Source organism: Euprymna scolopes, chromosome 21, assembly GCF_053919585.1.
Source record: "Euprymna scolopes isolate OS-2025 chromosome 21, ASM5391958v1, whole genome shotgun sequence".
NCBI classification, from domain to species: Eukaryota; Metazoa; Mollusca; class Cephalopoda; order Sepiida; family Sepiolidae; genus Euprymna; species Euprymna scolopes.
The window spans coordinates 79129818-79157798 of NC_136502.1; the positions used below are offsets into that span (position 1 = coordinate 79129818).

General features: G+C 35.8%; 1 protein-coding gene and 1 pseudogene across 2 annotated transcripts in view; both read left to right on the forward strand.

The window, feature by feature from the left end:
* LOC145242521 (protocadherin beta-13-like) overlaps window positions 1-27981 on the forward strand; it is a 1864148-nt gene that overhangs the window by 680057 nt on the left and 1156110 nt on the right. For both annotated transcript variants that reach the window (XM_080105591.1, XM_080105590.1), the window contains one exon: window positions 18427-18483. The gene's annotated coding sequence lies outside the window, so the exon portion shown is untranslated. The remainder of the gene's footprint in view (window positions 1-18426; window positions 18484-27981) is intronic.
* On the forward strand, window positions 20596-20713 carry LOC145243146 (5S ribosomal RNA; annotated as a pseudogene).

Here is a 27981-nt window from a genome sequence, read left to right on the forward strand (position 1 = left end):
TGTGTGTGTGTATATATATATATATGTATATATATATATATATATATATATATATATATATATATATATATATATATATATATATATTGTCATGCATTTTTTCTGACTAAGGAAAGAATTTCTATTTTTTCTGAAGAATTTATGCATGAGAAGATTCGATATTGACATAATAATAACCGATTGCTTCAGCATAACGAAACGGATCTGTAAAAATTGTACCAAACTTTTAATATTCTGAAAGAACTGTTTTGTATGAAAAATAAATATTTTGATCTGTTATTCTTTTATATATGCTCTGCTGTTATATTTAATATACATTGTGCTTCTAAGCAAAAAGGATTGGTATGCACAAAGAGTGATATATAATTAAAAAAACATGCTTTACAAAAAAAAATCTCTCACACATATAATTTCTCTTTTCTTGGATTGAACACTATCGTTATTGATATCGCCTGTTAGTATTTTAGTATAATGCAATACAAATCTCTTTGTAAATAAATGAATAGAGCACTGCAAAAGTAACACTAAATGTTTAAATAAAAGCATTTTAGATATTTTTTACTGACAGCACCTGTCTCTCTGGGCGTTATAACTATTGACTATCGGCTTTTGGTATTTCGATTCTAGGATAAAGATATGTGTGGGTCTAGCCACACCGGTGAGCTCTGATTTCTATATATGTATATGTAAACTTTATATAAACATTGAAACAGTCTACACAAGTTAACTTATGTTTCTACGTCAATACGCATTTCTTCATGACTGTAGACGGTTCTAATGACTGTGTGTATTTTTCAAGAGAGTCATCACTTATCAAGGCCAAAGGCGACGCAAGGATAAGGATTAATGAATGTAAGGTGGTCGCGTAGTAATCCGTAATGTGGTAAGTTTGGTAGAATATGATTATTTAAGGGAACAGTTCAACAAGAACTTGTTTACATTGGACTTGAAGGCTACCATACTGTAGTCAACCAGGAAGCAGGCCAGCGGAAGTGTTCCATAGGCAAGCAGTTCTAGGAAAGAAGCTTTGTTCATGGAATATGCATTTAGGTTAAGACAGATAGAGAGTAGGGGGAAGTGTTGATAGTGGTTGCAGCTAATGGAGTGTTTTTTTCTGAAAGTTTGGCAACGTGAGCATAGATTGAAGCTCAGACGAACACTTGCCATAAACATAGCGATAGAGCAGAGACAGGCTCACAATCTTTCTTCTGTGAGAAAGAGGTTGCAGGGAAGAGAAAAGGCCATCATCTACTAGATTTTGAAGCCAGTTTTGAAAGTTTATTTTGTATTGAGAACTTTGGAAGAAAAATTGGTTTGCTTTTTTTAGTTCATTTTATCATTATATTTGAACTTGGTAAGAGGATTGAATTCACATTTTTTCAGAGTTACAAAGTTGTTTTTTTTCCAAAACTAGAAGATGTTTCAATAATACAATATTTTTTTCTCAAAATAATATCTAGAGAGAGATAACTTTTTAAACAAAATTCAAAATATTAAATAATAAACAAAATTTAAAAAATAACAACTAATAATAAAGGAGTGGAACTATCAACATACTACTACTACTACTACTACTACTACTACTAATACTAATAATAATAATAATAATAATATAATACTAATACTACTACTACTACTACTACTTCTAATAATAATAATAAAGGAGTGGAACTACCAACATACTACTACTACTACTACTACTACTACTACTACTAATAATAATAATAATAATAATAATAGTAATAATAATAATAATAATAAAAAAATTATTATGTTGGTAGTTCCACTCCTTTAAATATACACATTTCCCTCGTTACAACCACATTACTAGGTGTGTCAGAAACTTTGTGAAAAATATTGAATAATTCTGCATCCTGTATTTCCAAGCTTATAACTACTGGGACAATGTAATTCAAACCCTAATTTTTTTTTTCAATTAAAGGAGCAAGGAAAAAGATCTCATTTAAAAATAAAAAAAATAAAATAAAAAAAATAACGTGGTTTTAAAAAAATGGGTTTTAAACTTCGGACTTTACAGGTAAACTTCTTAAAAACACTACTTTTTTGTTTTAAATTTGAATATATTATTTATTTATCTTTTATTTTCAATTTGTGATATATAAAATTTTGGTGAGTAAATTAATTATTTACTTTTTAATAGACATTTCAAAATGGGGGGGGGGGTGAATTAAAAAAAAAACCTATGTCTAAAATATTATATTCGGTTTATTGGAAAGAGCATAAAATTTAACATTGACCTTGAAAATATCGTAAAAATAGAATCAATAGAAAAATTTTGATAGATTTTTAAAGTTTAAAAATTGAAAAATACTGAACTCGTAAAATTCAATTGATTTCATTACTGTTTTTTAAAAAATAAAAAAATAATATTTCTATTACTTTTTATACAACTTTAATAGTTTATTTTTGGAAGTATAATCCATAAAGAAAATGAACAACCCACTTTTAAAAGAGAAATTACAAGTTTTTATATTTTATTCGCAGTTTCGTGTTAGGGATGTCAAAAATTCCTACAAAAATTCTGATACACCTACCACATTACCTTCTATATATTAGATTGTTGCATAAATTACCGCGTTTTTATTAATTTTTGTTTTTTTAAGACAATCAAAGAATTTTAACAGCAAAAGTAAGTTCGTGTGGGACCAAAGCTCCAAGTTTTTGTGTGAATCCCATCGACTGAAGATGGCGTGAAATTGTCGTAAAATCACATTTCATCTTTTCATTCAATTCTCTACAGGTCTGATGGCCATCTTCCTTTAAAAGAACCCTGAGTTGATCTACGTCTATCTTGAATGGTATTCCGGAACAAGGAGCATCATTGGGGTCAAAATTACTGTGTTTGGATCTGCTAAACCAATCGCGAACAGTTCTATCAACTATAACGTTTTCTCCATATACGGCACAAATATCCTTGGTCACTTCACTCGCCTTTTGACCTCGATTAAAGCCGAAAATAATGAGGTGTCGGAAATGTGAGTTTTTTTATTTACTTGACAATCCATTTGTTTTCTGAAAAACGATAAAAGATTATATGAACAAAAAACGATCACCATTATTTTGTAGAACAGAATACGTGATTTCTAATGATATATAACACTTTGCTGAATATCCAAACATGTTTTAGAACAAATTGTTTTTATGAAACGGCAGGAATTTATGCAACAACCTGACCTATAATTCTTGAAAAAAGATTTCTGCTTCAATAGAAAATGTTCAGCAAAATGTTTAACTGGACAATTATTTTTAAAATTTTTACTAGAATTTAAATAAAACTATTTTATTTCAACTCAATCAGATGTATACATATAAAGCATAATATTTTAGATGTATTTTCATGTACAAATAGTAAATTGTATTGGTTATATACTGCCTTTACATTTCTCTGCACCATCTTTCGTTTATTCGCGCTTCAAATAACAAAATTGTTTTGGAAAAATTATAGCATTGTTTTTTTTGTTTTTTTTTTTTTGCAATATGAATTCTGCTTCCCTATCAACCAATGCCGGCGAAAGACTATACGTCTTTATTTCAAAGTCTGGGGTCATATGTTTTCAAAAGTGACTGAAGTCAAATATCGAAGAGCACAATAGATCAAAGTTCAAGTGTCAGTTGCTTTACATATCAGTCAAACGAATAAGCATAACTTGCACCGGCCAATCTCTGACGTATGTACTAAAACCGCTTGCCCAAAGGTCTTTTTCAATATAAGACCTTATTTTCTTTGCAATGTTTCTACTGTTACTTTACATACGTAGCTAACTAGTCAACATGAGACCCGTTTGGTCATCCTTTAAACTCAGGTTATATTTTTGAATCAGGGAAAAAAGTTTGCAAAGCCAATTAAATACTTGTTATGGGGGTAAGCTGGTCAACCTATTTCAGGAATAATGGACTTTCCCAGAGACTATAAATATAGCTGCAATTTACCCATTATTGGTTGGCTATTCATTGCTCTTCAGCTTGTACTCATTTGCAAATATCGCCTGAAAATAAGTATTAAACTGGAGAAGATGAAACTCTCTTCGGCAAACTTCAACGAAAGGTGAGTGAAGGTTCCACATTTGTGCCGTGTGAATGGAGCTACTCTTGAATGGTATTTAGATGTGCCTTAGGTAAAGAATTTTGGTTAGCTGAAGCCAACTGACAGTGTATCGACTCGGTAAGGTTAGAATAAACTAGTTTATATCACATCCTCCTGTTTTTTTTTTTCTCAACTTAGCTAATGCATGCATGACGTCATAAGACCCCATTCCTTATATTTTCGTCCTTTCCTGTCCCGTGTTTTTTTTTTTTTCTCAAGATTTTTGTTTTGTAATCCCCATTCCCGACCCCAATTAGGTTACAGATCTACTGTTTTGTCAGAGATGTAAGCCCACTTTCAAGGAGTTTAAATAAAGTTAGTTTTGGTGTGTGTGTGGGGGGGGGGCGTACATTTTTTTGGACTGGCAAAACTACTTATCTGACACATTCTCTCGTGGTTTGGGTCTTATAAACAATTATTTCATTGTAAATGTATCATTGGATTTTTGTATATAAAACTTTTATTTCCCAACTCCCAACATTATGTATTTATTGTCATTTAATAGATTATTCATGGAGTAATTCTGGTATTGTAACGAAAAAGACTAGTTAAGTTTATTTTATGTTGGATAGGATAACATTAACTTACACTCCTTTTTCGGCCTTGTGTCGCATTTAGTTTTTTATGTGATACATTGTATAAAACATTTCTTGCTAAAAAATATTTAGTGATTCACGTTATTCATTTGGTGTAGAGTTGTGCTTGCGATCGCTTCCCAGTTGAGGTCCCGACCTCAGCAATCAGTTCAGAAGAAACTGAGTCATTCCAGTGGTCTTTTTCCTGGCGAGCCGAGACATTCGTTCTTGGCTGAACCTAGGAGGTTCACTTTTGCAATTGGGTTTGATCGTCCAATTGGCCATAATTGTCATTTCCTACACTGATGATTTCTTAAGTGTGAAACATTAGTGTCTATAGGTATAAAAACAACACTGGGTAAAAAAAAAAAAAATACTGAGGTAAGCTGTTTTAACCTAATTTGTGGATGCTGAATTCAGATTTGAAATCTGCTTTTACTCATCAATCCAACGGGTTGTCCAGGCAATTTTTAAAAGTCTAGAGTGCTACTCCTTTAGAAGCACTGAATTTACTTTCCCCACCTGACTCGTGGCAGTTAAGGCCCTCAGAATAATGATGTGTACTTCTGTAACATACTTTTGTTAATACACCTTTTGTTAACTAGACTACTGTGTTTGTTTTGATTATAACTGGCCTGCAAGGATACAGAATACTAAAAGAATGAAAAGACAAATCCAAATTACGAGGGACATGCAATAAGTAATGCCTCTGACCCACTTCCCATAGAAGTAGAGCAACGAAACTTGGCACAGTTATTAGTCTTTCTCTACATAGGAACCACCCAGAGTTATGCATTTCTCCTGTTTGATGCAGCTGTGGAGACCGGTTTTGTAGAACACCCCAGGTTGGTCCTCCAACCACGACGTGACTTCAGAAATCAAGGCTGCATCATCTGGGAAACGCTTTCCTTTCAAAAACAACTTTATGGCTGGGAAGAGGTGAAATTCAGAGGGTGCAAAGTCAGGGGAGTAGGGAGGATGGGGAAGTATTTCATAACCACACGCTCGTGCTTCTGATCTGTCGACATGCGAGTTGTGGACCAGAGCATTGTCCTGCAGGAGGAGGGTACCTTTGCTGATCTTGCTCCGTCTCTTGATTTTGATAACTTCCCTTAATTTCCTCAAAATGAAGCATAATAGGCTCCTGTAATTGTGGTACCCTTTGCCAGGAAATCTGTCATCACTACTCCGTCCTAGTCCCAGAAGACTGAGTATGACCTTGCCACCAGAAGGCTGCACCCTTGCCTTCTTTGGAGGTGGTGAGTCCAAGTGCTTCCACTGCATTGACTGGACTTTGGTCTCTGGATCATAGTGATGACCCAGATTTCATCCTGTGTAATCAGTCTTTTGATAAACTGACTCATCTTCTTGGCACATCTCCAAATTCATTCTCGAGCACTCGATGCATTCTTGCTTCTGGAATGGTGTGAGCAACCTGGGAATCCATCTGAGAGACATCTTATGCATATGCAAATGGTCATGAATGATAGTTTCCACAGACCCTGTACTAATTTTGACATCTTGGGCAATTTGGCGAATAGTAATGCACCGATCTTCCAAAATGGCAGCCTCAACTTGACGGACAGATGCCTCATCAATGGCAGAAGGGAGGCGACCTAGTCTGGGAGCTGTTTCCACAGACTTCTGGCCATGTTTGAATTCCCGATGCAAGCGTTTTACAAGGTCATATGATGCGGCATTATCCCCATAAGTTTCTTTCATTTCATCAAAAGTCTCCTGTGGTATGCGTCCTTTCAAATACAAAAACTGGATCACTGCTCGACATTCAACAGGCTCTATTTCACACCTGACTCAGTTCAAACACCTGTAAAACAGAAACCACAATTAGTTCAGAGCTGTAATTTGCCACATAACCCGTAGAGATATAATTCATTGCACATGCAAAATTTCAGCTAGATCAGACAACTGGAAGTGGGTCAGGGGCATTACTTATTGCACGTCCCTCGTAGGCATTTTCTATACAGTATATCTCCCTCCCTCTTTCTCTCTCTCTCTTTCCCTATCTGTTTTTTTAATCTCTTTCACTGTGTTTGAATAGTTTTATTACAATATAATATAATATTTATAATAGACTATTTGGATCGTTTTATTCTTTCCTTTTCCTTTCCCCAATAGAGGCGCCTCGGGTGATTATCTATTATCAATAAAGAATGAGAAGGCAGGCCTGGGAGGCTGGACCTCCTAGAACTGCACAAGACCATACGTCACTCAACAAAGAACAAACCACCCCAGCAATGGCCGTGACTCTGGTGGCTTCTGGAGAGGAGGAAAAGCCCTGGGTTCTCTAAATCTTTTGTTTTTTAATGGAATATAATGACATAAAAATGTTCTCCAAAAATCAACTTGTTGGCATATTTTAATATAAAAAGAAGCTTAATCCAAAAAACTTTTTTCCAAAATTACTGGATTTTGCATTAAGTGACCCGACGAAAAAGGTTGACATAAAGTAAAACAATACAACCCCACCCCCCAAAAAAACATCAATAAATATTTGAAGATATAAAGAACTTGAAGCATAAAATCTATTTCCAAAATTACCGAATTCGGTATTAAATAACCTAAAAAGAATTGATATTAGTGTTGGGACGATTAGTCAGAAACGGAATCGAGAATTGAAAAACCGCAACTTTTGAAGGTGTCAGAATCAGAAAAAAATTGTGCCTATTTTCCGACACTAAAAACGATTCCAAAATTATCTATTTTTATTTGATTTTGTTTTAAATAAAGTCTTCCAATGCTGATAGCAATGATCAAATAATAATATTTATTGATTGTAAACTAACAGTAAAACTAAAATCTATAGATCCCCCTCTCCCACAAGTGTGTTTTTACGCTTGAGAAAATATCTGCACATTTAAAAGGTGTTTTTACGGTAATCAGAAAAAAAAATAACTCTATAGTTAAATACCTAGAGATTTATAAAGAATCGGAATCGGTAATTGTATCGGAATCAGGAAAAATATTGGAATCGTCCCATCAATAGTTGAAAAGCCGTACAACAAAACAACCTAAACATCATGAATAAAAAATGATTGGATTCGGCATTAAATGACGCGAAAAGGGTTGATATGCCGTAAAACAAAACAGCTAAACAAAACCAAACCACCAACCAGTACTTATTCTTAAAATTTTTTTCCTGAATTCAAATCGTGGCAACCATCTGTAAACGTTAGGAAAGATGGAAGAAAAAGTTTTCTTTACGTTAATAGCAGAATAAATTTAAGATATACGAAAATAATAATAATAATAATAATAATAATAATGATAATAATAATAATAAAAAGAGAAAGCCGGTTCAGTTTTTCATACATGAAACATTTGGGACATAAAAGAAGAGAAAACTTTCGCCTCCCTCTCCTTTTTATGTTAATTCCAGCCCAAGCCCCGTGCCAGATTGCTTATAGTGCGAGATACTGCAGTTGCCAAAGGCCTTGTGTCTTCTGGGGCCTAGCATTCAAGAAAATCTTGCTTCATTATATCAAGTGCCATCTTAACAGCATTATAGAACCTTGCGGCAAAGCAGTGCATTAAGGCCCCCACAGACACGGGAATAAAAATGTAAATGGTCGATAAAATTAAACATATATTTATTGCATCAGTACTTTCAAACAAAATAAGCGTGCAACCATTATAAAGAAAAATATGCTGTACAACAAAGATAAATCAAAGCAAACGTTTGAACAACTCATCATCATCTATAGCATAAACTGCAGTTGCCTGTGTGCATCTATGTATGTCCAACTAAAAGTAAAAAACGACAAAACAATCAACCATAAAGTTGGTATTTTCTTGTTCAGCGTTTTCCCTAGATAAATAATATGTAATATTTAGAAAAAAAAAATATTCATTATATACTCGTGCAGATTTTCTCAGGAAGGAAGTCAATTTTCCATCCAAATTATTAAAAGGAAGTAATTCTGATTTTTCAATCCAAGAATTAATTCCCTTATGCCGACTCATTCTTTAAGGAATCTATGAAAACGAGTTATCCGTGTGCATTTCAAGAGAGGAAAATGGGCTGTTCAGAGAAGAAAGCTGATGTGGGAAGAAAGAGAAAGAAAATCGGAACAGGAAGAAAGACAGGAAAATTGAGAAACAGATAAAACGATCGAAAATTTAAGAGAAACATGTTACACTTTTACCCTGGGCAACGCCGAGTAACCCTGCTCGACTTCTATATAAACAGATGCACTTTCATCATTATCATCTGCAGCAACATCATCATTATCGGTTTTATTTGTTTTACATGCTTTTTTTTTTCTTGAAAGGCTTTTAGAAATTGTGTTAAATATTCAAGCCATACTTACTGAAACTCATTTTGACAAAAAGAGGTGCACGCGGTAAGAGTATGCAAGAAACAACATAACAGGATCAATTGTCAAGAGATAAAATAATTGCCGGAAGTATCAAAAAGTCATTTGAATATAAATAATGCATCGGGGATCACTTGCATCAAAAGAAGCAATATAAACATTACTGACTGTTGAAAGATACAATAAATTTTCAGTCTACGAAAGATCATCCGAATAGAAGTGCATACAAGTGCAAGTGAGTCGCATCAAAAGAAGACAAAACAAATAGGTTGGATTGTTAATTCATTGAAACAACTGTCGCTATATAAAACGCCCTATGACAACGCATAGGGAAGCTGAACGTGGTCACAAATTGTTATATAATAACAAATTGAAATTGATATCAGGAATTGGTTGTCGATTTGGGCCTGACAGTAATCAACGGTTGAATTTCTGAAAATGTACCTTTCTCCTAACAATCCACCATGCCTCTCCGTCACTGACAATTAATACATACTAGCAGTTCAGCCAGCTTTGCTCGGGCGTTATGTACTGTTCATAACTTTATGTGCATATGTATATATTAAAAAGTTTGACTCATGTCCAGGTAACCTGCATCTAAAATTTCAAGTGTTTAGACCCAAAATTGGCGGAGGAGTTTGTTAGAGTTTGCAAAAGTTAACGCTTTCAACCTTAATCTATTGGCAGCCAAATTTTCGCCCAAAACCTGATTAAAAAGCTTACTGTATGTCTGAATACCCTTTATGTAAAATTTCAATTGTTTAGACCCAAAATTGTCAGAATAGTTTGTTAGAGACTTCAAAGGTCAAACCTTTTGAATTTTGACTCCTTGGCAGTAAAATTTTCGGCCAAAATCGATTAAATACATTTTATATAAAATTTCAAATGTTTAGACCAAAACTTGCCTAAGTAATTTGGGAGAGACAGCAGAGGTCAAATTTTTTTAAACATTGACCCCAATTTTGACACGTTAACATTTATTGTTTTGGGCTCAAATCAAGTTAAAAAGTTTGATCGATGTCAAAGTTACCTACATCTAAAATTTAAAGTGTTTATATCCAAAATTGACGGAGAAGTTTGGTAAAGTTTTCAAAGGTCAAATCGTTGAACTTTGAGCCCCTGACAGCTAAATTTCTGGCCAAAAACCGATAAAAAAGATTTTCGCAAACCTCAATACCCCATATGTCAAATCTCGAGTCTGTAGATTGAAAATTGACAGGATAGTTTGGTAGGGAATGTACACGCACACACACGCACACACAGGTAATTTCAATTTTATAGATATACTAGCATTTCATCCCGGCGTTGCCCGGGTGTTTGGAGATGCATACTGAGCAAAAAATTTTTAAAAAAAGGTCAATTTTTTTAACTTTGACCCCTATTATGACCCCTTAATATTTATTGTTTTGGGCTCAAATTAAGGTATTAAGTTAGATCCATGTCCAAGGAACCTATATCTAAAATTTCAACTGTGTAAACACAAAATTGTCGGAGGAGTTTGGTAGAGTTCTCAAAGGTCAAATCGTTGAACGTTGACCCCTTAACAGCGATATTTCTGCCCGAAAACGAATCACATCGATTTTCCCAAATCTCAGTACCCTGTATATCAAATTTCGAGTCTGTAGACTGAAACTTGACAGAGTTATTGCGTAGGGAAATGTACACAGACACACAGACAGACAGACAGACAGACAGACAGACACGTTCACTTTTATAGATATACTAGCATGGATGCCCGGCGTTGCACGGGTGTTTGGAGATGCATACTGAGCAAAAAAAAAAAAAGAAAAAAGCGGTCAATTTTTTAAACTTTGACCCCTATTATGACCCCTTAACATTTATAGTTTTGCGCTGAAATCAATTATTAAGTTAGATCCATGTCCAAGGAACCTATATCTAAAATTTCAAGTGTGTTGACCCTAAATAGTCGGAGGAGTTTGGTAGAGTTCTCAAAGGTAAAATCATTGAACTTTGACACCTTAACAGCGAAATCTCTGGCCGAAAACCGATCACATAGATTTTCCCAAATCTCAGTACCCTGTGTATCAAATTTCGAGTCTGTAGACTGAAACTTGACAGAGTTATTGCGTAGGGAAATGTACACAGACACATAGACAGACAGACAAACAGACAGACACACAGACACGTTCACTTTTATAAATATATCGATAGATAGGTAGATTGTTCGTCTATTTTCATATATCAATGTGTAGTCATTTGTTTTAAGCACAAACTTACTTTTATTGTTCCCTTTCTTCCCCTCCCTCTCTCTCTTTCTCAAAATTATTCTCAGTTCTCTTGTTTATTTTTTTGGTTTCCCTTTCGTCAGCTGACCCTTAAAAGTTCTATATCAACTCATATAAGCAATTTCATCGATGATTTCCAGGCGATCAAACCAATGAAGTCTCATGTTCTGGATACATCTCTCTGAGATCATCTATGATATAAATCTCACCTGTCTGTTTAAATGTATGTATGTATACCTGTACGTATATATGTATGTACGGCATAATGTATGATGTACGGCATAATCGCGTTGACACACCAGTTTGCGTCAGATCATCGAAGTTAAGCAATGTTGAGCCTGGCTAGTACCAGATGGGTGACCATTTGGGAATTTAGACGCTGTATATGCTTTCCGCTTTTCCAGTCGTCTTGAACCTCCACTTGCCACTGGTATGAAACAATGTTGACTCAGGAGAGGTGTGGTTGGAGATTGTGCAACTCTTGCCACAAAAATTTCACACACAGGCACCCTTACAGTGGGTATCCATAGCCTGTCAAGACTGAAGGAAGATGTTTTTTATGTATGTATGTATGTATGTATGCATGCATGCATGCATGCATGTATGTATGTAAGTATGTATGCTACTGGTACCATGTAATCCAGTACTACCTGCCTCATGGTCGAGTTATCGGCGACTAAACTGGTTCCCCCACCAGACTTGTTTGGTGAGGAGGGCGGCTAGTCTCCCTGAAGGATTAAAAACAAGACCTTTCAAAGGGCGAATGAACCCTTTTTCGGGGTCACCGTCTGTGTTTGTGTGTATGTATGTGTGTGCTGGGGGTGAAGAGGGTTCCCGTAAGCCGTGTTGAAGGCAACCTTTCTAGGAGAAGCAAATCGCTGATTCAAAAAACCAAAAAGCGGGAGACCAGTACCCGCATTAAGCTGGTCTGCAGTTTAACTTGTTGCTGGCTATCTTGCTCTTGCTTGTTGCTGGATCTCAACATCTTGAACCGAGAGAGAGACTTAGATGTCGTACAAAGCTAAGACTCTGTAACATCATCTGTGTATAGATACTCCCTCAAGCATTTGTCTAAAAAAATGGTCCTGTGGCGAAGGAAAAGTTGTGACGTGTGGAGGCTTGAAATGCTGGAAGCATGTAATAATTGATCTCAATGACAGTCTTTAGCATGTGTCATGCCTGCTTGCGTGTGTGAATTCACCGGTAGGACTAAAAAAAAAGTCATTTTTAGGCTCATATACCTTAAGTGTCTGAGGGAGTGGCGCTCGTCTGATAAGACGTTGCAATCATCATGTATGTATGCATGTATGCATATATGTATGTAGGTTTCGCAAAAACTTTCAACAAAGACAACGGATTCTGACAAGCTCAACGTCTCGGATAACAAAAATCGAATAATTGGCCAAAAACATTAATTCCTTTACCGTAAACTCGACAGTTTTGTACAAGGCGGGGTCGATATTTTTCTCCGACATTTTAGCAAGTCATCATCACCGTTGGATTGACTTCGGTTCATTTCAACGCTTTTTACTTCTGGTCACGTCATGGAGATATCAACTAAGACATCAGATTTTCTTCCACTTTCTTTTCAGCCTTCGCCGCACAGGTTCGAGCCTGCCTGCCTACTACCAATTTTTTTATTTGTATTTTTTTGCTCAACACACTCCTCTAGACACTGAGGCAACGCCGGGCACTCCAGCTAGTCTGATATAAGACTCTTGTTAAACATCTATCTAAGTCTATCTAAGACTCTTGTTAAACATCTATCGCCATCTCATCATTATCATATTATTTCTCTCCATGTAAAATATATTTTTAACCCTCGGTGGTCAGTTTTCCCTTCCATACAACATCACATTGCACATGTATACCTGATACACCCTTGTCTTGATGAATGATAGCAGAATTTTCCTAAATTAACTCCATTTACTTTTAACTTTTGCTACCATATCAACACATCAGCTTCTACCTGGTGCTCCATCCTAAAAAAATATTTGTTAAGTACAGGTACAACATTAATTTTCCAGATTTTTACAGGATTAACCGACGACTTCACTTCTATAATAATTCATTAACATACTTTTATCTTACTAATTATACACCTCGCATGATTCTAAATTATAAAGAACTGTTAAAAAATTAAACAAACTATTACTGAACAGTAATAGGCTGGCGTTTCTGTTAAACATCACGTTATCACTTGGGTTATAAACAGATCACCAAACACGAACAATAATGTACACGGACAGTGCTTTTTAACAAAGAGACAAATCTCTCTGTTGGGGTACATAAGCCCAAAAAAGTAGAACATACCTTCTTCCGTCAGTTGGTCTTGACTGACGGTTTGTAAAAGCTATGAGGAAGATTTCTTTCGTCCCAAGAAATGACAATCGACACTTGGGTTATCTTTTATGCAACTTTATTTCCTGGCGTTCCTCCTCCTTAGAGTTGCACGTTTCTCTTGGTCTCTACATCTTGCTATATCATTTCTCTTAGCTTCCATGGACCTCAAGAGACAAAATCTCCCAAACCAACTCTTGTCCGCTCTCTAAATCGACCTCTCCCTGACTGACTGGCGTGTATATATAAAAAATATATCCTTTTGTTTGTTAAGCTCTCTGACGTCAGAGGCCAATCTTATTGTTATTCTAGAAGGCTAACATGCTTGCCAGTCGGTTTGCCTCCAACTCTACACTGGACCCTTTAAACCATCCCCTACCTGACTTTCCTATGCGGACAGACGCCAAGCTAGACGATCTGGAAATCACCCCTGCTCAGGTGCATGCTATCATAAAAAACCTTGACACTTCCAAAGCATGTGGACCCGACCTCATCCCAGCTGTGCTATTAAAAAAGTGCTCAGCCGAAGTAGCTCCAGTTCTCTCCAAACTCTACAACAAATGCCTTAATGAATCTTGCTTTCCGAGCTGCTGGAAAACTGCTTCTGTGGTACCAGTATTCAAGAATTCTGGCGAAAGAACTGACCCATTAAATTATCGCCCTATTAGCCTCCTCCCACTTTTTGCCAAAATATTTGAGACCTTAATTAACCATGCTCTAGTCCAGCACCTTACAGATGCTAAACTTCTGACCGACCATCAATATGGATTTAGACAAGCCCGTTCCACGGCAGACATCCTCACTGTAATCTCTGAACGCATATACCATTCACTGGACAAAGCGGGAGAGGGAAGAGCGGTAGCTCTAGATATATCTAAGGCTTTTGACAGGGTATGGCATGAGGGTCTCCTCAGGAAGATTAGATCTTACGGTATCACTGGTAGAATACTTAACATAATTAAATCCTTCTTAGATAAGAGAAAAATCCAGGTTGTCCTCGATGGTCGTATGTCTAAACAATATAATATAAATGCCGGAGTGCCCCAGGGATCTATCCTTGGTCCTCTGCTGTTCCTGATATTCATAAATGACCTCCCCGATAAAATTGCCTCTGAGATGGGTATATATGCTGATGACACCACACTCTATAGCAGGCACGACAGGAAAACAAATGAACATATATCTAAAGTAATGGCAGAAACACTAGAGGATGACCTCAAATCAGTAGTGGAATGGGGACAAAAATGGATGGTAACGTTCAATGCCACCAAGACAAAACTGGTTTCATTCAATAATTACAGGAAACCTTCTCTACCACCTATAGCAATGGCCAACAACTCTTTAGCTGAGAGTACGTCTTTCAAGCTCCTTGGCCTAACGTTCACAGGAAACATGAGCTGGAACAATTACATCGAGGACATTGCCAGGGCCGCTGCGAGGAAGGTGGGCTCTCTCTTCCGTGCTAGAAAACTTCTAACACCCGAAAGTATCCTGTACCTCTATAAGGCCACTATTCGCCCATGTATGGAGTATTGCTGTCATATTTGGGCCGGTGCATCGGCTACTAGTCTCTCTCTCCTTGACAGGGTTCAAAAGAGAGTCGCAAATCTGATAGGCCCTAAACTGGCATCAAAACTTCAGCCTCTGTCCCATCGTCGAAACGTTGCATCCCTCTGCCTGTTCTACAAGTATTATAATGGTGAATGCTCTGAAGAACTGCAAGCACTTGTGCCCCCACGACGTGAACACCCTCGACAGACCCGACAAGCTGCAAAATCCCACCCCCACACTGTAGAGATCCCTAGATGTAAAAGATCTTTCTACTCCAGTAGTTTCTTCCCCAGAACTGCTAGACTTTGGAATTCCATTCCAGGTCACTGCTTCCCCAACTGTACTGACATGCATAAGTTCAAGTGCAACGTGAACCAACATCTCGCTGCCCTAATCCCTACATAGTGCCCCAGTAGATGTTTCCCCTGATAGTAGCCCCCTACACCAAAGTGGAAATGTGCCTTGTTTGGGGTGAAAATGTAATAAAAAAAAAAAAATAAATAAAAAATAATAATTTCTGTTTATCTATTACTTCAATCTAGTTTATTATTTATGATATTAATTTAATTTTGACTAAAACTATTTGCTTTATTTCCCAACATTCTTTTTTGTTATTGAAAATTTCTTGGAATATTTCCTATTTAATAATATCTACATTTCTATAGAATAATCATAATATAATATCCTCGCTTAGCTTACTCGACGATGCCCGGGAATGTTAATACAAAATAGTATGCCCGGGAATGCTAATATAAAATAAAATAGTATTTGACAAAATATCAGAAGATACATAGATTAACACGATACGTTATGCTTGTTGGGTCCTTGCACAAGTATGTTCATATCGTCATGTGATCATTTAATAATCTTAATCAACGTTTGCTTCACTTCTAAGAACAATTCAAAACTAACATCGACCCCACAAAAGAGACGTTGGAATTGTAATTCTATTGTCTTTTAACAAACAAAAATCATAGTTTGGAGTAACGGAAAAAATTGCTCTACGAATCTGTCTCTCACTTGAAGTGACCAATCGTAGCTGAGAAAGATATTTTTCTTACTTGAATAATAAACAGAAAAGCACAGTTGGGATAAGACAGGCTGAAGAATTTAACATTGATCATAAACTGTTGTGTAAGATAGACAGTTCTTGTTGCAATAATTTTAGCATAATGTTGGGTATGATCACAAACATCTGGACGATTTATATTTATAGCCAGAGGTAATAAGAACAAATCAATCAGATATCAGAATTGCTGTATAAAAATTACTGAATCCCTTTGATTTTTTTTTTCAGTCATAACTTTTTGTCTTGACACGAGAAGGGAACTATGCTCTGCTGACCCTGACTAAATTAATCTTACCATTTTTTTTTTTTAACCTGGAATTCTATTTAATAAGCTTCTCTGACCGGATTAATGCTGCTCCTTTTTGCTTGGAACAACTAAATTTAAAATTCACAATTGTATAATTTTCTTTTCTCTACGATATTATTTCTTTTGTCATCCCTTTCTGGGTCATCTTTCTTTCACAAGAATGGCCCTCCACTCAAGATTTCGGATATCATAACCAAATTCTAAATGTTAAATCTAGAAATTATAGCTCATAGGTATTTACATTTGTCACTAGGTGTGTCTACCTGGTGTTGTCGGGGAGTAAAAGAAAAGACAAATGACCGAATTGTTTACAAAGACGCATTTGTAAATAATTCAATTATTTGTTTTCTTAAAGTAACTTTGGCAACTTGAATTTTGTAAACAAATTATTTTGTGAAACAGGATTTTTTGAAAAGTTTACTTTTGTAATTGAGGCTAATGGATTATTAATAAAGAATAAGAAAAAAAGGGTAATTAATGAGGAGCCTTCCCTTTAATGTTTAATATTATAATGTGATTTATTGGTCCCCCAACAAAAGGAGAGTGAACCTGTAAATTCACAGTTGTCCGTTCGTCCATTGGTCTGTCCACACTTGTTTCAATAACTACACCTTGGAATTTTTTTTAAATTTTGCACAAATATTAAACATGATATGAGTAAAAAAGTAACAGAAAGGATTTTCCGGGAAAACTCCAGGTGCCACCTAGGGCTGCCTTTCGGGTTAAAATAGTTAAACTTGACACTTTTGTGCTTATTAAAAAAATTGATGCCTTGGATTTTTATAAAACTTTCTGAAAATTTGTAGCTAACTGATTTCTATATAATTTTGTTTGTCTATATTTCACGACAGCTCTTGGGAGTACCCCAGGGGTTCTTTTGGGGCTAATAAAAGACACTCCATTTTTGGGACTATTTTACCATATTCGTCCAAAATTTTCTGTGTATGTCTATTTAGCAGTTTTGTATGGTGCTGAACTCAAATTGCAATATATTAACGCCTTGGAGATTTAGGGGCTAAAAGGGGGAGATAATGGACTTAGTCAGTTCTCTTTTGCATGGTGCAGAACTGAAATTTACATGTTAAGGCCTAAAACTGCACCGTTTGTTCATTTTCACCAGGATTTAACATTCCCTGGGGACTTTGGGGGCTAAATGTGGGGTGGGATGGGGGCAAATACTGAACTTAGTCATTTTTTATGCCCCGTTCACTCACGGGGGACTATGCATGCTTCAGTTGTTATACTTATTTTCTCAGGGAAATAACTCAGAACATAATTACCCTTCTTTAATGTATGAGAATATTCGGTGAGAAATTTAAAAAATGTCCACTCTAAAAGTTTTCTTTTCTGAAATAAGTGTTTGCAGAAAGAAACTGAAGCTAGATAAAATGTATATGTGTCAATAATATATTGAAAGAGGGAAATAGGATAGTTTGAATCAAATACTGATATCTCAAAAAGATTATACTTTGGGTCTGACTTCAAAATTCGAGCAATTTAAAGGACAAATAAAAATGCATAATTAATGTGAAACATTACCTTCAATGTTTATAAATGAAATGCAATTCTAGATATTTATTTTTGTTGAAGCCAAGGGAAATAACTCATAGTATGATTCCTGTACTTTAACACATAAGAATTTTCAGTGAGTAATGGAAAAGGTTTCCGCTCTAAAAGTTTTATTTTCTAAAATAAGTATTCTTAGAAAAAAGAAACTGACACTAGATAACAGTGAAAGGGAGAAAAATAGGCTAGTTAGAATCAAGTATCGATATGTAAAACAGATTTCTATTTGGGTCTTTGTTCAGAATTTGACAAGTTTAATGAACAAATAAAACTATTCAACTAATTCCCTTAAATGTTTAAAACTATAATGTGATTTTTATATTTATTTTGCAGAGGCCAAAGGAAATAACTCAGCGATGATTACTTCCCTTTAATGTTTGATTATATTCGGTGAGTAATAGAAAAGTCTCTGCTATAAATATTTTACTTTTTGGAATGAGTATTTTATTTTTTTTTTTTTGGAATCAGTATTTTTAGAAAGAAACTGGTGCTAAATAAAATGTAGTTGTGCCAATAACATCGAAATTGGGGAAATGGGCTAGTTTGAATCAAATATGGATATTTGAAACGGATTGCTATTTAGATCTGTTTCGAAAATTAGTCAAGGTAACTCTGTATGTTAGATTTATATTTATCTTTTCCTGTTTCTTAACGTGCTCTCATGATGTGCAAATGTGAATCGATTTGAATAGATTTTGTGTTGATCAGTTGGATTTTGACGTGATTATTCAGCTCTTCTGACATTCGCAGTCACATGTTTTAAAGACATCTACAAATGAATGGGGAATAATTCATATGTTTCATCCCAAAAGACACTTAGCGAGAATAACATTGACTATCAACGGTTTCATTAGGAGAAAACGACATTATTTCAACATTTTCCATTATTAATATTAAATAAAGCCGAATTCTCACAGTATTCGTCTCAGTAAGATGCATTAAAACACGCAGAATGATTGAGTGCACTTTCAGACGATGGATTTAAGTAGGAATCACTTAATTTCTTTCGGCTTGATTATTTGAATCTATCAAATGCACCTTACGTGCTAAAAAGTAGGGATCCTATGCAGGAAAGAAAAAAAAACGCTGGATAATTTACACTTATCTTTAGAGGCATTCAAACATTTCTATAGAAGGATTGGTCTGTCAATCTCTCTATTGGTCTGTCACATTGCAATAGCATTTTCATTGCTAAACATTAATTTACATCAAACAGTCATTATCATCATTATTGCCATCATCATCGTCGTCGTCATCGTCGTCATCATCATCACCATCATCGTCATCGTTAACATCATCCTCGTCATAATCATGATCATTGTCGTTATCGTCGTCGTCGTCGTCATCATCATCATCATCATCATCATCATCATCATCATTACGACCGCTTTACATGCTGGTATGTATAAATAACAACAGAGTAGAGAAAGACGAGCAACGTCTTTTTTTTTTGTGAGAAAAGGAACTGTACGGAAGAAAAGAGATCATCCCCTACTAGATTGAGAAGTTGGTTTTGAATTCTTTCAAGGAAACGCCTCTCCTTTAAGAACTCATAAGAATTATAGCTATTGAGCTTGTGTTTCCGAATTACATGTCCAGAAAGTGATTGACAGACAAAGCAGAGCTAATGAGACGGGAATAGAGAGGGGAAAAAAGAGGGAATGAGAAACGGAAAAAACGTGTGAGTTTAGGAAATAGTGTTACCCTCATCATCATCATTATGTGGATGACGTCACGGCCGCCATGACAAAGAAATGAATGTCATTGTGCAACCAGAAAATGAGTGGGAGTTATTTCCTGATATTTTGTCCACTTTGCATCTGAGGTCACAACGTGTGTACAAATGTACATTACACAAGCTCATCAGATACAAGCCTGTCTTTAAAGTCACCTTTCCCACCCATCGTATCATTGTTAAATCATTTCTTTCTGTGCAATGCGTAACCTTCCCATAACACGTTTTACATGTGTCAATATATTTTTTTCTGTTCTACGGTATTCCCCCTATGTGGGTTGAACGGGTTTCCTCTAAAGGAGGAAGTTCCCTAGGAATATCAAATTCACATATGGTCCCCAGTCCCACGTATATCTCGCTCAGGGAAGATGACGACATTAAAATTCTGCAGATTTTTTGAGGTTATTTTTTTTTTTTTTGCTTTTTTTTACAAGAGAATCACCAGTTATCAATGCCCAGAGGCCACTCGAGGATAAGGGTTAGAGAATGTACAGTCATCAAAAGGACAATATCATAGTAATCGTTAGAAGTGTAAATTTGGTAAATTGGATTACTTAAGGGGAACGGCTCACCAAGAACTTGTTTACATTGGACTTGAAGACGGCCATATTGTAGTTAGCTGGAAAGCAGTTCTTGCGGGAAGGTATCAACGTCCTCATACATACAGCGCCTGATATTACCAAATAGTCATCTATCTGGTATTGGCCAGGCTCCAAATTGCTAACAAGAACTGTTGTGTCAAGATGATTATGCTGTATTATCTATTTCTATATGGCATTATTACAATGACACCCCGGTTCCCATCAGATCACCAAAGTTAAGCAATGCTGAGCCTGGTTTGTACTAAAATGGGTGGCTATTTGGGAATTTCAGGTGTTGTATGTACTCTCTGTTTATCTCGGCATTATTTCCAGTGAGTCTTGAGCCTATCCTTGCCACTGAATTCAAGCAGTATTGATTCAGTAGAGGCGTGGTTGAAGATTGTGCAACCATTGCTTCACAATTACTTGCACAGCTACACTTTCAGGGGTGTCTATTGTTTCTTGAGATTGAACATGGGCATTAATAAGAGTATCGGTATGTCTGTCTGTCAAACTGCTGCTCTTAAGTTTGCAATAGCATTTTTATCAATGTATGCAGGTTACCTGGTGTAGTATACCTCTGCATAGGTTGAAGTTTCTAGCGAATATTGAATGCACAAGCGATTCCCAGTCAGATGTATATCCCGGTCAGGGGGACTGATTTGACAACGTAAGTTTTTGCAGGGTCATTTCACATCTATCTCTTCTCAAAGTGAGGAGAGATTTAGTCTTTCGAGTTGTTCTTTATAGGCAAACGTGGAGAATCTTGTCACCATCTTAGTTGCCAACGATGGAATACATTCTAAGTATGGATTTGTTGTTTGATGTTGTTGTCGGTAATTTCTGCTGAGTCAAATTTTATGATGACATTTCACACATCTTAGAGAAAATTGTTTTTTTTAATTATTATTATTATTCTAACCACACAGTAACACTGAAAATGTCGTATTATAATAGATGCGTGACAAAGAAAGAAATAACTTTCGTACAAAAACATTTTTTCCTTATTAAATAATACTGTGTGGGCATAAAAATATTTTTGACACCTAGATACATATGATCGGAATAATAAAAAGAGAATTTATTTTATGGTTGCTATAAGTAACAAACTAGTTTAACGCGACCATTGTGATAAAGCTAATTTTGATAAATAGTCCATTGCTTGAATGTAAATGCCTCTTATATCATATACTAGTGAGGGGTACCCGGCGTTGCCCGGGTGTTTGGAGGTGTGTGGGGGGGGGGGTTAAAAAAAAAGTAAGTATGAGGATCGAACCTGAACCGTTGAGGCAAAGTTTTGAAAAAAAAAAACGTGCGACGTTAGCGATTGCCCCACCGCGACATGCTTACGGAAACACGTTTGAATTTATTTAATTAGTTGGATTTAGCAGGTGCTCGTTTTAATGAGTTAATGTGGTCAAGTTTGACTGTGGGATTTCATTTACTGCTGAACGCTTCCCCCCCCTCAAGATGTTATAGGAAAAAGACTAACCCACATGCGGCGAGCGACAAATGTTGAATATTTATCTTCCCGAAATCGAGCAAATTAAATAGACAGGTGAGCTTCGTTGTTAACTGTGAGATATTACGATTTATATGTGATATAAAAAGTTTTTAAAAGTTGTGAAGCGAGCGACCACTTCTCTGAAAGAAACCTTTTGTAGACACACAGAAAAAGCGAACACACATACATACATACATACATACATACATACATTTTTCGCTTTTATATTTATAGATGAATTAATGTTAGCCAGATTTTTAAAGTTTGATCTAACTAGCATTTGAGTCGATAAATATAAATTTGATTCTGACTAGCTATTTTTCATTTGTTAAGTTTGTACCATGTTATTTTCAATAAATTAATGTATATTGCTACATTTAAAAAAAAAACATATTTAATCAGATCTAGCAGTTTATATAATGTAGAAAATCTTATATAGTCACCCAAAAAAGAAAAAAAAATATCTTACATTATCATACCTTATTTGGTCCTTTTCATCAAGATTTATTAACAGCTCTCTCATTATTTTTTTTATAAACAAAAGGAAATGTTGTTTATAATTTTGGCACAGCTAGATAATTGAGCTATTCATTATCTTTTTACGTACTTACGCCTTGCTTCTTCTTTTAAGATAAAAACTAGGTTTATCTATAATATAAATCTTACCTGTCTGCTTAAATGCATGAATGTATGTATGTATGTATGTATGTATGTATCTATGTCTGCCCAAAACTTTCGACAGAGGCGACAGATTTTCAGGGGATTGATATCATTTTGAAGCTGAACGTCTAGGACGACAAATATCAAAACATTGGCCAAAAACATTAATTCGTTCACCCTTAACTGAGCAGTTTTCTACAAGGAGGGGGTCGAGATTTTGCGAGCCATTTTTGCAAGTCATCGTATCAGTTGGATTGTCTTTGCCTAAATTAATGTTCTGAACTTCCGGTCGCGTCATATAGGGAAGACGTCGGATTTTCTTTCACTTTCTTTTCCACCTTCGCGTCGCGTCACAGATTCAAGCGTGCTTTTTTTTCTTTTTTTTTTTTTTTGCTCAACACACACCTTCAAACACCCGAGCAACGCTGGGCAGCCAGGCTAGTTTTTAACTTAAATAATAAAGAAAAAAAAAGATCTGTTTATCATTAACTGACTATCCAGCTGTAGGCAGGTATTTATGGTTTGCACAGATTTGCCTTATGGCAGTTGCTCGGACGGACATCTGCTCACAAACTTATTTAGAACATCCATAGTTTGTTTGAAGCAAAAATTTTATAGCTGGATCCCCTTCCTAACACCAACCCCTCCAAAGGGACAAGTACGTGGGACGTCTCAAAAGTTATACCTCCTATTCTTTTATTTTGCCCGAATGGATCAGAGGAATTTACATATTGCATCGTTGTGATGACTAAACTTATGCATTCACGACAAGAAAGGTTCATCTCTCTGTTGCAGATATTGACGGTATGACACTCTAAGAAAGCAACCCCTGTCATGGACATGCATCAAAAGCAGAGATACCTCATTAAATTTCTGGCAAAAGTGCATTGAAAATGGTGGTGAATATGTGGAAAAATGATTTTTAGAGCACGAAAGGTCGCTCATTTTAATGGTACCACTCCTATTTTTGTAGGTATTCAACTTTTTGATAAAAAAAATAGGAGGCTTTACTTTTGGAACGACCCTCATATTTTACCGAGACACCACCTCTGGCCTACTATCACACATTCATCGGACACTACAAGAACTACTGCTATTTATAGGACTAACAGGATTCGTTATCGCAGCTTACTTCTCTAGATCTGCCATATTCTGCCTATGCCCATACATATTATGGACGGTTATTGATATTCAGTTTATAGAACATAAAAATATTTACAAAAGAAATTTAAGCATAATAGATCTTAAACAACTCTGACAGCTAATTGTGACATAAAAACGATGCTGATGTTTGTTCGTCTTTCAGACGTGCACGATGAGACACACCATGCACGTCTAAAAGTAGAACACATGTCTGACGAAAGGAAGCATTTCCAAAATTTTGCAACATGGATATGCCAACTGACCACCTGATGCAAGTCAGACATATTACCGGCAAAATATTATCAAATATAAACATATGTATAATTTATCCCATCCATCCATAGCCTTGAGCCCCTGGAGGGGTATAGGCCACCCACAACTTTGTAGATGTTTTTGTAGCAAGGAGTTCTTTTCTCGGAGTGAGGGTACTGGCCCCATTCCCAACCTTCCCAGAAGGTACATACAGTGCCTAGCCTTCACGAATGGTCACCCATCTGGTACTGACCAGGCCCAACATTGCTTAGCTTCGGTGATTTGGCGAGAACCGGTGTGTCAACGTGATTGTGCCTTACGTATAATCTATATGCATATATAAATAGATATAATTAACTGAAATTTTCAAATTCAGATTACAGATTGTATAATACTTTAAAATCAAATATTAGAATAAATGTTTGAGACACTATCAGTAAACTTTATCAAACAACTGTTTCAGAAAAATCTTTCATACGACACGCTTTCTTTTTTTTTTTTACACAGTGATCACCACTTATCAAGGCCCGTAAGCCACTCAGGGATATGGGTTATTGCAAGTACATTACGTTAGTGTGCAGATTTGATGAAGTGTTTACTTAAGGGGGCGGTTCATTAGGAATTTGTTAACGTTGGACTTGAAGACATCCAAGTTGTAGTCTGCTTGTCAAATTGTTACAATCAATAATGGATTACACCATATGGGTTGCTTTATATGCTTTCTATGGATTTTTAAAATCTCTTCAACTAATTCTGGATTACACCTTTATTCACTGCATTGGATTTTATGATTGTGCACATAATTTTTCTGCATTTTACCCTGGAATATCCTTTTTTAACCCTTGCTTCTTTAAGGCTTTCGTCCAAGTTTTTTTAGTTTTTCAATGTATGCACTATATAGCAAAATTTCATGACTACTTATAAATTTTATTTTGCTAAAAACATTTCTTCTGATGAGATAAGTCATTTGTTGGAGTTCAGAAAAAGAGATATAAAGACAACATAAAGACCTTGGGAATAACAAATAAAAACATAACATCTAACAGCTGTGTTTTGTTGACATGTAGTATTAATATTAAGGTAAATCAGTTGTAACGTCTCTCTCCTTTTTTTTTTTTAGTAATGACTGTAAAGTCATTCCTTTTCTTTGTCTTCTGTTGTTGTCAGCAGTTGCAACAGTTGTTCATATTTTATATCTTGTCTGATCATTTGCATTTTATTCAATTTTTATTGCTGGCTATATTTACATATTATACACGATAATACTTAACAGTTATATATGAAAAAGAAAGCAACAAAACAGATGCTACGATGTTGCATACAATATTTATATTTTTATCAGAAAAGAAAGAGATTCGATTACTTGGAATATTCGAACTATTGTTATTCTCACAATATTGCAGCTGATGCAACCTTTGACATTTCCAAGTGTATTTTGCCGAACTCGGGAATCTTATGTATTATTCAGACGATTGTTCTCATCTTCAGTGCAATTCAGTCTGTAGTGGAATGGGGTAAAAAAAAAATGGATGCGTTCAACGCAGCCAAGACAAAGCTCGTTTTCTTTAATAATTACATGAAACTTTACCAACCACCAATAGCTATGGTTAGAGATACTTTACCTGAAAACACTTCATTCAAGCTCCTTGGCTTAACGTTCACAGGAAACATGAGTTGGAATAGATACATCGAGATCATTGCTAAGGCTGCTGTAAAGAAGGTGGGCTCTCTCTACCGTGCTAGAAAGTTACTTACACCTGAAAGTGTCCTGTATCTCTATAAAGCCACCATTCGCCTATGTATGGAGTACTACTGTTATATTTGGACTGGTGCATCTGGTACTAGTCTCTCGCTCTTGGACAAAGTCCAAAAGAGAGTCGCCAACCTAATAGGTCCCGAACTGTCATCTAAGCTTCAGCCCCTGTCCCATCGACGAGATGTTGAATCCCTCTGCCTGTTTTACAAGTATTTTAATGATGGATGCTCTGACGAACTACAAGTTTTTGTACCCCCTCGACGAAAATTCCCCCGACAAATCCGACAACAGCAAAGTCCCACACCTACACAGTCGAGATACCTAGATGTAAGAAAGCCTTTTACTCTAATAGCTTCTTCCCCAGAACGGCAGGACGTTAGAATTCTCTTCCGGGTTCCTGCTTCCCCAACTGTACTGACATGCAGAAGTTCAAGTGTAATGTGAACAGACATCTTGCTGCTAAACTCCCTACATAGTACCCTTGCAACTTAGGTCCCTGATAGTAGCCCCCTACATCAAAGTGGCAATGCACCTTGTTTAGGGTGAAAATGTAATTAAAAAAAAAAAATTGCCCTAAGTTTTGCTCAATGTAATCTCCCATCTTATTAAAATGTATCTTCTTGTATCCGGGAATCTTTTTGCCAAATTTTGGAATCTGCACATAATTTCAAACAAAACCGTTTATTTAATTCATAGAGGGAGCATGTTCTTATTCCATCAGCCATGATTGAGTACAAGCTCTAACTAATTCACAATTGTATTTTGAGTGTCGTCTGCACTGAGGCTTGAACTTTCAACCTCCAGGAGAGTGTAACTTACAATTGAATTTTTTTTTATATTGCATTTTCACCCCAAACAAGGCACAGTGCCACTTTGATGTAGAGGGCTACTATCTGGGACATAATTTGCAGGGATATTATGTAGGGAGTTGAGCAGCAAGATATCTGTTCACATTACACTTGAATTTTTGCATGTCAGTATAGTCAGGAACAGGGAGAGAGTTACAAAGTCTAGCAGTCCTAGGGGGAAAAAAACTATTAGATTAGAAGTCTTTCTAGCATCTTGGGATTATTATCGTGTAGGGTGGGATTTTGCTGCTTGTTGGATTTGTCAGGGGTGTTTACGTCAAGGAGGTACAAAGGCTTGTAAAACAGGCAAAGGTATTTGTGGGCCCGTTGCAAAATCTAACATGGTCATCATGTCTTTTGGCTGAGATATACATGCAATTGGGAATCCCTTGTTAATTTAATTTTACTTAGAAACTTCCTTCTTTGGAGGAAATTGGCTTAACTCGCCTAGGATGGTAGCTGTAATCGTTGAATCAAGTAAAAACAAAACAGAAAAAAATTTCTTCAAAGCCACACTTGATCCCGTGCCTAACTTAGTGAAGAAAAGATAAATAAAATAACTTATAACAGGAGAATATAATTGGACCACGGGTTTACTTTTTCCCCTCTCGAAACCCTCACTTCCTTTATTTTGTCCTTTAGTCCTCACATTCCATGACCGATGTTTCTGGAAAGGGATGAAGAATCGCTGTTTTCTATGTTGAAACCTACATAGCTTTCAATTTTGAAATAGTATTCGTTCCTTTTTTTTTTAGCTCCTTACATCAAGTGGCTTCGTGCTTTGTCTGGAGCAATTTCCATTAAACAAAAATAAAAAATAATAACAAAAAAAGTCTTTCTATTCTTTTCCCTAGATGAAATAAAGAGACCAATTCAAAACTCCATATAGGCTCAACATAAAAATTACTGAGTTCGACTATTAAGTTCCTAAGTTTGAATATGGGAGATTACATCGGCCGAAACACTCTAGACATAACAAACGACATAAGAATAATAGTTCGAATAATACAAATAATATAATGTAAATATTTACAAATGCGTCAAATCTAAGATGGACAAATTCCATGCTATATCATATCACTACTATGTTGTATATTTTCTTTACACATCTTTTTTTTTTTTTGGTGTCGGTGAAGATGTTCTCAATCCCTCTGTGTATAGACTAGTATATTCTATGAATATTATTTAACTAAATAGATTGTTAATTTCCTAATTATTAACCAGAACAATTGTTTACGGCATAACCACATTGACACATCGGTTCCCATCACATCACTGAAGTTAAATAACGTTAATCTTGCTCAGTACTGAAATGGATGACTATTTGGGAATTGTAGGTGCTCTATGTGCTCTCCGCTTATCTCGGCATTGTTTCCAGTCAGTTTTTGACCTCTTCCTGCCACTGGAGT